Source organism: Cupressus sempervirens, chromosome 9, assembly GCF_028749045.1.
Source record: "Cupressus sempervirens isolate cs-2001-9-10 chromosome 9, ASM2874904v1, whole genome shotgun sequence".
In the NCBI taxonomy this organism is placed as follows: Eukaryota; Viridiplantae; Streptophyta; class Pinopsida; order Cupressales; family Cupressaceae; genus Cupressus; species Cupressus sempervirens.
Window position 1 is genome coordinate 496,066,679 of NC_143126.1, and position 12,928 is coordinate 496,079,606.

Consider the following 12,928-nt stretch of genomic DNA (forward strand, 5'->3'; position numbering starts at 1 on the left):
GAGATGTTTCCATCAATGAAAACATATGTCTGATTGCATGGCATACACCTGTCAACATCCTATTTATTTTCTCTTATTAATGAGACTATGCTAATAATGACAATGTTACCTTACCTTTCATGTCATTATAGGGATGCAAACTAATTATTAAAATGGATCTATTGTTCTCCCACCTTTTTTATTTATTTATCTTCACAAACAAAGAAAGTGAATAAGATGTGGTTTTTAATTCCTAAATCAAACAAATAAAACTAGTTTCAATGAAATCTTCAAACATAGCATATTATACAGTTGATTCCAACATACATAGGTGTAAAATAACTTAAGAAAAATTGAAATAATGAACACCCAATTAAAAAAACTATGTTGCTATCAAATGATGTAAGAGAACAAACCAAAAACAAAACCTCAATTATTAGAACATGTAAGTGGGGAAGTTAAAATATCCATACTCCTTCACCAATTCATGAGTCTTTCCTTTTTACATCCTAAAGGTGCCAAAGTTTTCTTTTATAATAGCTTATGGAATTTTATGACATCTTATAATTTCTATTATTTGTTGAAGTCCAAACTTAAATGCTTTAATTTAAAGAGTAAAAATGGAAGCAAATAGAAACAGATGGTTCTATTCAAACACAACCAAAAGCCTCGCACAAAGAAATTTAAAATAAAGTAATAACATAAAAAGTCAAAGTAATATTTTTTTCATAGGAAATCTGAGATGATGTTGAGTTTCTCCAAGTGATTGGTTAGAATGTTGATGCTCTTGTACACAAGTATATTATTTAGGTGCAATACACTTAACTACAATAATTGGGTTCTACAATCATATATAGTTGCAAAAATATGTGTTGATCTTGTAAGCCCCACCCAGAGATCTTTGGTATAAGGACAAATAAAAGCCAATACATTTTTTTTTAAAGGTATTAAGGATGGATACATACAACATCAACATTCAACTGATCACAAAGATCATAGTGGAAGACTCAACCAAACAATCCAATCAACCAATGATCTCCAACTGTCACTACTTACCAATGCATTCATTAACCAAAAATGAAAGTCAAACATATTAAGATATACTTTATATCTTAACTGTCAAGACCTAGGAAGGTGCACATTCCAATAGGGTATCCAAGCACCCATACTAGATTCCTGAAGGTGCACAAAAAGGCTCCTTGCCTTCTACGTGAGGAAGTACAAAAAGCCAAACTCACACGAGTGAACAAATGTTTGCATGAGAAAGTATCATGCCCTGCATGAAGAAACTCCCCATCGTGTGAGGAAACTCTCCTCCATGTGAATGAACACTCGGCCATGCAAGAGAACACCTAGCTACGCAAGCTAGTATTATCTTGTGCGAGAAAATGCTAGGCCACGTGAGAGAATTCTTTCCTTGCATGAGGAAACACATTTTGATGCAAAAAAGGCTGACAATAAGATAAAATGCATAACAAGGAAGTACAATAAGAATAAATCCTCCACACCAAGGAGTACCAGAAACACAAATATCAAGGCGAAAACACTCAAAAGCATAAAGGAGATCAAATATCTCTAGCATATAACATAATCATGTAGAAAACAACATCGCAATGAACATGCATGTGCAGAATCAAATATCACAAGAAGGAAATCACAAGCAATGAAGCCACCAAACTAAAAACAACCGTGCTCGTTTCCTCCCATCCATAATGGCATCATGAGACCTCAATGATCCAGCCATCCTCTAATCATGAATCTCAAATTACCAACATGATAGTTGGAGTTGTTTCATGAGATCATTCTTACCAATAACCAACAAATAACGTCATAAGAATAAGTATATCCAACATACTATCTACCAATAGCATCACTAATCCAAGGTAGTGGTAAGAAACATCATTTAACAATATGATACAACATCATGATAAAAGAATGCATCAAGTAACATACTAATCATCATCTAAACATGATATCAAATGCATCGAAAGTAAAACATAAATCACTAGAGAACATACTCTGGGTACACCAAAATACCAAGTGAATATCCAACATCAACCTCAAACTGGAAATAGACCATCTCTATACAACTGTACCTAGTAGTGGTATGGGTAGCTATGCTTCCCAACCACGTGGTACCCATAGGCCTGCTCTCGTCATGCTAATGGAGATAATGATCCGACCACAAACACACAACACAATCATCCATGGCTAACACTCATGCCAAATAGTACAAAAGACTAAAATCAAGATCATGAGACAATGCAATACAATAGGTCCTGTCAAACACTCTATCGGTCTACTATGTAGGGACTATAGTGGAGAGTAGATCACTTGGGACTCCCAAGCTAAACATCATATGAAAACTCTCCCTCGAGAGGCCATCACTCTATGTCATTAGATAAATCATACAAACACATTTTATTATCTTAGTTTAATTACCCATTAATTCATTTGGTTATCACTTATTAGAAACGTCTTCATGTTTACCTTGCTGATATACACATTGGGGTATACGAGAGAAGCCCCTCCACTTGTCTACCCTACATACCCACGCTCATCACACGATGAGTGCCTATAGGTAATGCAATTTCCCCACCCAACCCCAATAAACATAACTCAACCAAAAACAACCAAGAGATTGGGTCTCGCAAGAACCCAACAAGTGCACGCTCATGTGCTTGTGTGTGGGTACACCAACTACACAAAGATCATAAACAAAAAGGGCTGGATGAGAACAACAAAAATGCCAAGTATCAAATCACTCAACCAAATACATAGCCAGGAATACGTATTCAACATGAATCCCAATGATGTAACAAAACGATACATCATAAACTCACTCAATTAGCCTAAATCCAGGAGTACAAATTCTACATGAATCCTAGTGTCCATAACACAACAACATAACATGCAAGGGAACATGGAATACAACCCATTTCCACTATCCAAGGAGACAATGCCAAAACCCCCAACAAAATCTAGGTGGCACACAAATCGAGGTAAGACTAAAAATTCCAAAACTCAAAGTTCTTAGATAATATAAAAGAATATGATGAGAGAGATAGAGAATCCAAGAAAGTGATAATATTTCCACTTCAAGTGGGATCTACCTTGATTGACATTGAATGGCACGTTTTTTACTTCAACTTGTCATATAACATCTTCCTTGGTAGACCCTACATCTACAATATCAAATTTATCCATTCTAATTATCATTACTACCTAAATTTCCCCCACTAAGGATTATAAATCACTATCCTAGGAGATTCATTACCCTTTTTATATTGTCAAATACTAGAAAGTCCATTAACATAGCTCGGTCCAATCAATGAATTTGCAAAGTTGTTTCCAAAATATTCTACTAATGTAGATAAAATTTTCACTAATGATACACCCAAAAATGATGTTGCTCCAAGAAAAGGTAAAGAGAAGATTGAAGAAATCAAGGTCCCTAATGGTGAGAAGGAAGTTACTTTTGTTGACCAAGGCATGGGAGAGTATAAGTTCAAAAGTGCCTTGTGCATTGAAAAACTACCACTCTCTCCTAGATCCTAGATAAAGAAACTATGAATGTTTGGAAAATAAATTTTGAACATTAAGGTACCCTTAGGCCTCATTTGGTTGGGGAAGATGAATTTCTCTCATAACCAGGTTTTTGAAAACCTGGTTATGCATTTTAGGAAGATAGTTGGACTGTTTGGCTGACACAGAAGATGAATATACAAATCCATATTTTGTGTTTAGTTGCCAATTTAGAAACTGGAATTGGAACAGAAGATGACTGGGAATATCCTTTTCTTGCGTTTGGTTGTTCATTTTCGAATTGGAATTGGAATTTGATGTAATTTTTTTTAATCTTATTTTATTAGTGAAACACAAGGATCATAATGAGTAAAGTATTAATATTTATGATTTAATTTATTTATAATTAGACTACATTATTATTATTTTTTATTCTTGAATATTCACAGTTTTATTTTGTTAGTCAAGAATAAATAAAATGATTATTATTTTTTATTTTAGTTCTATTTATTAACAAAGAAAAGTAAAAAATAATCATACTTGCAATCATTTGTACAAAGTTATTTTTTGTCCCATTGTTGGAAATTGTGATCATATATATTATATATTTTTGAAAAATTATATAAGACAAATTTATCGTCGAATTGAATTTATTGTCAAGTTCATCCAAACTTCATAATTGTCGAACTCGATCTCAAACTCGAACCTTGTGACTTAGCCGCTAAATATGTGTGTGTTTGTGTCCTCTCTCTGTCCCTCCCTGTGTTTGTGTTCATCCACGTGATTTGGCAGAAGGATTGGACACAATAAATGTTGTTTATGTAGATGAATTATTGCCTACACTATATGAGAATTCTCGCATCTCTCAAGACCAGTTGCTGACATAGAGAGGGATTGTGAGGCATGTTGTGGCTCTTGGTTGGTATCTTCAAAATCCATTGGCCATAGTTGCAACATTATGTAGTCTTGGAAAAGAAATATTATCATTGAAGCTTCATTCATTGGAACATTTCCTTACTCCGGATGAAAAGTATGAAGTTGTTGAGTAGGTAATGGTTACAACAACCAACTGTAGAGGCTATGAAGCGACTTGTCTTTATAAATGCTACTCATTTTTTTAAGGGTTAGAGGGACCAGACAAGCAGCTTTCGAAAACCATGTTATGGGTCCATTGGATGATACTAGAATTCATCCAGAGTCATATGAACTTGCCAAGAAAATGGCTAAGGACATATATTGTGAAGAAGCTAGACATGATATAGATGATATGGATGAGGAAACACAAGAAATGGCTGTTGAGCATGTCAAAAAAATCTTAATCTATTAAATGCCCTTGATATTAATGAATATGCTAGAAGTGTGGAGCAACAGACATCCAATAAAAAGCGGGAAACCCTTGCTGACATAAAGAGTGAATTGTTACATGGATTTAAGGATTTGAGATCGCCATATAAAGAGCCATCCCAGGATGAGGAATTTTATCTACTGACTAGAGAAAATGAAGAGACCCTGTCAATGGGAAAAATTGTCCAAGCAACAGCCTGCAGAGTCCAAAATCATTGTATAATTTGTGATCTGGAATCAGGCTTGACAGGAATAATATTGAAAGAGGAGCTTTCTGATGATCTAGATATAGATCCTATAGAACAAATTGCTGAAGGCAACATCCTTACCTGTTGGGTGAAAACTATGACAAAAGCGAAGTACCTAGTTGAGTTAACTTGCAAAGAGAGTTCACTAAAGAATGATAACTATCAGGGTGAATAGGATAAGGATAAGGAGGTTAAGGATCCATATTTTGTGGAAGAGGATTTCATTTCACGAAGTGAACAAGAGAATGAAACCATTAAGTTCCTAGAAGATAAAGAGCCAAGGGAGAGAATTATCTGTCCAAGCTTGAAAGGGCCTACTCACTTGATTCTAACACTGAAAATATTCAATGGAGTTTATGCACACAAGGATATTGTGGAGGGAGGAAAAGACCAAAAGGATTTTGCTAGCTATCTTCAACTTGGAAAATGCTTTCAATTGGGGAGGAGACATTTGAAGATCTTGATGATGTCATAGACAGATATATATTCAAGAGAGGATAAGATATTTTGGTATTTTGTTCTAGTGCTTGGTGAGTCATAAAACACACATCAACAGACACCTTTCTACAGATGCAAGAACACATAAGCTCCTCTCTCTCTCTCTCTCTCTCTCTCTCTCTCTCTCTCTCTCTCTCTCTCCTTCCTATCCTGCACTCTTTGCCCCTCTATGTATCTCTCCCTTTTAATAAAGTTATTAAGTTAGTTAATTATTCAACAAAATATGCAACTAAAATTTTACCTGAAATATTATATAGGAAAAAATATACCATTTTACATTCATGATAACTTTAACAAGAAAAATGATGCTTTATCAATAATTGTTCTTAAAAAATGTGGAATTTTGGCTACATAGATTTTACATGCAATTTTAAAAAACAGATCATGAAAATCATTAATCATATAAATCATATTTTAACATAATGAAATTCTGATAATGAATTTCACATAATTACTACAATATGAAAACTTGCTAACTAGATCACATATCCATGAACAATATGAAAACTTGCTAACTTGATAGAACAATATCCATGATCTGAATGGTGGTGTGAAAACACACCATTAAATACGAAAACACTGAGAAATCCATGATTTATTCCCTTATGCCCCACATTCAGTGGCAACCCTCTCATGTTGCTCAATCTTTCCATTACTTTCTATATTGTTAGACGGTCAATCCTGCATATATGAACTAAACATGCTTGAAAAATTAAAACCTGATTTTTTTTTAATGGAATACACCAAGGAGTGGCATCAGAAATATTGACCATTTACAAACACAATAAACAATCATCAGATAGCTGATTTCTTATCAGCATGTGTGGTCTTGCAATATCAGCAAATCAAGAGCAATAAAAAAATACAAAAGAAAGACACTTTATCAATACCATTGACAATCTTATCAAGAAGCACATACATAGGAAACCAAATTGTGAAAAAAAAAATATCCAAGCAAATTAGGAATATACATATAACATGGGACAGAATCATAACTGTACAATCATCTACCAGAAATCCTCAATACTTTTGATAATCTTGTCAACGAGAACATACATAGGAAATCAAATAGGGACAAAAAGACAAGAAATAAAAACATATGCAAGCAAATTAGGACTATAGATATAACATAGGACAGAATCATGAACTATACAATCATCTAGCAAATCGCATTTCTATATGCTTTCGAGTTCTACAATTGAGCATTCATCATTTTTCACTCATCGTGTATTCCACGTATGTATGGTTCAAATATAACTCTAATTAACAATGCAATGAACAACTATACCAAACATTTACGAGATCATAAACTATGTGTTGTGAGAGATCAATGTAATACCATTAAACAAAGCCAACTAACCATCTGGAATTATTTCACATGCCAATCGTGTGAATGCCAATGAAATGAACAACTAAACTATGTATTGACCAATGCCAATCATGTCAATGAAATGGACAACTAAACTATGCATAGATCAAGAATGTATACATATGTACATACATGTGTACATACATACACATGTACATACATACATACACACATACATACATACATGCTTAGCCAAATAGTAAAAATGTGCTCAATAATGATTTCCAATATAGTGTTGTGAGAGATCAATGTAATACCATTACACAAAGCCAACTAACCATCTGGAACTACTTCACATGCCAATCATGTGAATGCCAATGAAATGAACAACTAAACTGCGTATTCACTAATGCCAATCATGCTAATAAAATGGATGACTAAACTATGCATAGATCAAGTATGTATACATACGTACATACATGTGTGTACATACATACGCACATACATACGCACATACGTACATACGTACATACATGTGTGTACATGCATACGCACATACATACATACATACGTACATACATGTGTGTACATACATATGCACATACATACATACATGCTTAGCAAAATAGTAAAAATGTGCTCAGTAATGAGTTCCCGTATAGTGTTGTGAGAGATCAATGCAATGCATAGATCAAGTATGTATACATATGTACATACATGTGTGTACATACATACGCACATACATACGTACGTACGTACGTACGTACATACATGTGTGTACATACATACTGTTTGTTTCAAATCTGTTTAGCAAAATAGTCAATATGTGCTCACTAATGAATTTCAGTATAGTGTTGTGACAGATCAATACCAGTGAAATGGACAACTAAACTTTGTAACAGTTTCTTGCCAATAATGAGTTCTAGTATAGTGCTATGAGAGATGAATGCAATACCATATAAATAGAGCCAAGTCATAAACTATGTATAGATCAATGGCAATCATGGCTTTTATCTAGACATAATCGATATGTGCTCAATAATGAAATTTACAAGTATATCAATAACTTTTATCTATACATAGCTGACCTATACATAGTTTATCATGGTTCTATTTCTATATGTTATCTGCTTAGCAATTTAGTCAATAGATGTGGTAACTATTTGTTTCAAATCTATTTAGCAAAATAGTCAATATGTGCTCACTAATAAATTCCAGTATAGTGTTGTGAGAGATCAATACCTATGAAATAAACAACTAAACTTTGTAATAGTGTCTAGCTATTTGTTTCAAATCTGTTAAGCAAAAAAGTCAATATGTGCTCAATAATGAATTCTAGCATGTGCTCATGTGATTACTTGTATATATCATAGTGCGAATCATAATAGCAAAACATGGCAATCATGCTTTTATCTATACATAGTTTATCATGGTTAAAATCTGTTTAGCAAAATAGTCCAATATATGTTGTAACAGTTTGTTTAGAATCTGTTTAACAAAATAGTAAATATATGCTCACTAATGAGTTCTAGTATAGTGCTATGAGAGATCAATGCAATACCATTAATCAAAGTGAATCATACCAATGAAATGAACAACTAAACTATGGATATATCAAGTATGTATAGATCCATGCAAAATCATTCAACATACTTATGAGGTCATAAACTATGTACAGATCAATGCAATACCATTAAACGCAGCCAACTCATAAACTATGTATGGATACATGGAAGATCAATGACAATCATGGCTTTTATCTATACATAGTTTATCATGGTTCAAATCTATTTAGCAAAACAGTCCAATACATGTTGTAACAGTTTGTTTAGAATTTGTTTAACAAAATAGTAAATATATGGTCACTAATAAGTCCCAGTATAGTGTTGTGAGAGATCAGTGCGATACCATTAATCAATGTGAATCATGTCAATGAAATGAACAACTAAACTATGGATATATCAAGTAAATAGTCAAAATGTGCTCAATAATGAGCTCCAATATAGTGATGTGAGATCAATATAGTTTTAGTTTAGTGCTATTAGAGATTAATGCAAAACCATTGAACAGAGTAATCATGCCGCATAAGTCATTGCAATCTAGTCAGTAGCTAAAATAGCTAAATCGTACCAAATGTCATTGCAATCCACTCCACTCTCTCCGCCTCATCCATCATCAAGAACCCTCTGGCTCTTTCACGTTGAAGCATGAAGGTATCATGTGCTTTTACAAAAATTGCTCAACTCAGTTCAGGGATAGCTTTGAGAGCAGTATATGTAGCACTCAAAATATTATCATCTTCAGATTTATCCACTTTTACAATCTGAGGCTTACCGAGGCCATCTTTCAGGTCCTTCATAGTTTCGCATATCACATCCAATGATGTAGCCAAAGATGTCTTCTTCCTCTTTTCCCTACTTGATGATGATGGTGGAGTCCCTCTAGCACTTGCACTCAACTGATTGGAATGATATAACTCTTCATCAATAGCTGGTTGGCTGTCAAGAGGTGTACCACAATTGGTATCATCCTCATCAAGCACGTTAAATACATTGTTCATAGGGTGCCCTTCTTCTGCATCAAGGGGCATTGTAGATGCGAACCCTTTAGCAATGTCATTGCTGACAATTACAGCCAACTCATTGAAATATTGGAAAGGTGACCTCTTATACATTTTTGCATTTTTGAATTCTCTCCTCTACATGTAAGCATTAATAGATGGATTAGGTTGTAAGTTTTTCATTATTAAAATAAGAAGGGAAAATTTCTTCAATGAAAAGAGTACAAAGATCATCCTACCTTCAAAAGGTCATCCCACATTGAATCCTCAGCATCCATACTTTGAGTTTCTTCATTCCAAGCTAACCCACTTGTATTTTTCAAGTCCTTCATTACTTTATATCCTACTTTCCATGTTTTTAGCTTATTCTTAAAATGATCTCGTGATATATTCAAGTTCATTGCTGCATTGAATTTCCTCTCTATCGCAGTCCACGCCTCTTTTTTAAACCCACCTTCACCTTTTCGTCCTAGATGGACTTGTTCAAGGAGAAAGTCTAGAAACTTGCATTCCATTGGTTTTGTCCACATTTTCTTTTTGAAGAAGAATATTTGTTTCTCATAGCGAGGTATCCATCTATATCACTCAAAGTAATGGGAGAACACATCTAGTTCACATGATCAGATCTGTCAATGCTCATCATGAGCTCGATATATGCCATTGTGTACTCCTTCCTGTATTTCATTTAAATTTGAAGGTGCAAAACTTTAAGTATCAATTTGTAATACATCATAATGGAATGAGGCTAACATATTGAATAGGTAAACGTATTACGATTTAAAGTAATCATATGATTGAAATTGAAAGTTATTGCTCTTTAAATTTAAATGGAATGTAGCAAGCAGTAACATTAGAAAAATACGATTTTTAGCGAATTCGTTGTTCTCTTCTTACTAGTGGGCTTATGATCTTCATTATTTGGTACTCCTTGTTGTATTTCATTTAAAATTGAAGATGATAAACTTTAAATATCATTTTTTAATACATCCTAATGCAATGAGGCTAACATTTAATAAACTTGAAAGCATTTAACTGAAGATGATAAACATTATTCAACTACAGCATGTGACAATGTGAGTGGGTTTGAGGCAGCAGATAGGAGGAGCAGTTGGGAGACATTTGAGCTCCTCCTATCAGATGATACACATTTTAAGCAATAATTGATGATAACACATCAGCATCAAAAAAACTACCAGCAAGACAAAATGGTGATAGCAATGGCAAGTAAATAGTCGTGAGCCCCATTATGAAGCATGTTATTGTACTTTCTCAATGCAAAGATGTATAATAATTGTGCTTTCTTGCATTTAAAACAATGTAATCTATATTTCAAGTTGGATTGTGTATTGCAGATATGATCAACAGTTTTTGTACATAACGTAGGTGTGAAATTAAAAGTTAATGTTCTTTTTATTTAATTAGAATGTAGCAAGGACTGATATCAAAATAAGGAAATCACACGCCATCATTGTATATGCATACATCAATTTAATCATATAAAGCACATTGCCTTCTAATAAATCATTTATTCTCGGGATCTATAATCTTCCCACATCCTACTTGCTATATCTTCTCGAAATTGGGCCCACTCATTTCTATCCTCTTGAGAAAACCCATATGTCTCAAGCAGTGGTACCTCTATCCCATCATGATCGTCTTCTTCTTCAATAGCTTCTTCCAATGGAAGGCTATCCTCTATCATAATGAAATTGTGAAGTATGCAACATGCTAAAACAATATAGGATTGTTTCATGATATCATAAGATGTTGCATGTCTTAAGATTGGAAAACGCTACTTCAGAATACCAAACATACATTCTATTGCATTTCTAAGAGAGGAGTGTCGATGGTTGAACAACTCATGTGCAGAGTTTATTGGGTTCTCTCTTGACCACTCTTTCAAGTGGTAGCATGTACACCGATAAGGAGCGAGAAATCTAGGTGCATTTGGATATCCAACATCCATGAGATAATATTTTCCTACATAAAGAAAGTATATTGCCAATACTTGAACCATTTAGCATAACCTTGAGTATATTAAAATGTGATTTGGATTACCAGAGGGAACTACAAGTGGATCTGATTTGGATAGAGCTCAGGCTAGAACACGGCTAGCTTCAGCAGAGCCTTCCCAACCAGCAAGGCAGTACTAAAACTTACAATCAAAGGAGTAGAAACCCATAACATTTTGCGATAGGTTCCCTTTTCTATCATGATATTTACCCTATATGTCGACATCAACTCACACTAGAATATGGGTTCTGTCAATGGCTCCAATGCAATCCTGTGGGATATGATACACTAATCAAATGCATGCTCAAGTAATAATAAGATAAGGACAACATTATAGACAATAAACTTGTAACAATGTGTGATTTACCTTGAAGAACGGTTCAAAACGATCCTTCCCACTAATTTTGGGAGGAGTGCCTGGACCAGGTGGTATGAAGTAATCTCTATGAAGGGTTAAGGTAGCCATCAAAACCTTGTGGAAGTACTGGCTGACTGTCTCTCTTGAGTGCCCAAAGTTATGGGCAATCTTGCAGTTCCTTAGATTGTGCCCAAGGTTGTGGAGGAACATCACTAGTTGTTCTTCTAACTTCAAGTGGATCGTATCTCTCATGCTTCCTTTTAGCCTCAGAATACAAGCTAGAGAAAAGAAGGCTGCCCTACTCATCTGAATCTGATTATGACAATTCACCTCATTTGAATGAATAATGTCTCTACAAAAGGAATTTCCTTTTCTTATTCATTTACCCATTTGACTGCCTTCTCGAGCTACCAGTATTTTGGCTATGCCAACAAAAGTGAAAATAATTGTAAGAATGCGGGTGTATGTGGTCTTCCTAACTATGCTTCCTTGGACCTCTATACGCTCCATAAGATCCATTAGTGACCTGAAACGTGGACAATTCAAACACTATCAGTTATGAGATATCAACTATCACCTATCAAGATACAACATGATTATTTGCTAGCCTCATTGCATTAAGAAGTCAATTATTTATTCAAATACAACAAGGAGTACCAACTACTGAGGATCATAAGCCCATAATGAACAAATTACAATAATGTGTCATTCTACTCCATGCAATCTATCTATACCAATGAAAGCATAATATTGATTCCATTTGTCTATATGTATACACACATGTATGTGTATATGTATGTGCACACACATGTATGTATGCATGTACGCACACACACATGTATGCATGTATGTACGTACACACACACATGTATGCATGTATGTACGTACACACACATGTATGTATGTATTTACGTAGACACACACACATGTATGTATGTATGTACGTACACACACACACATGTATGTATGTGTGTATGTACATACACACACATGAATATATGTATGTATGTATGCATGTACACACATGTATAAATGTATAGACACATGTATGTATGTACACATACACATGTACAAACTATAACCTGAATTTGGGT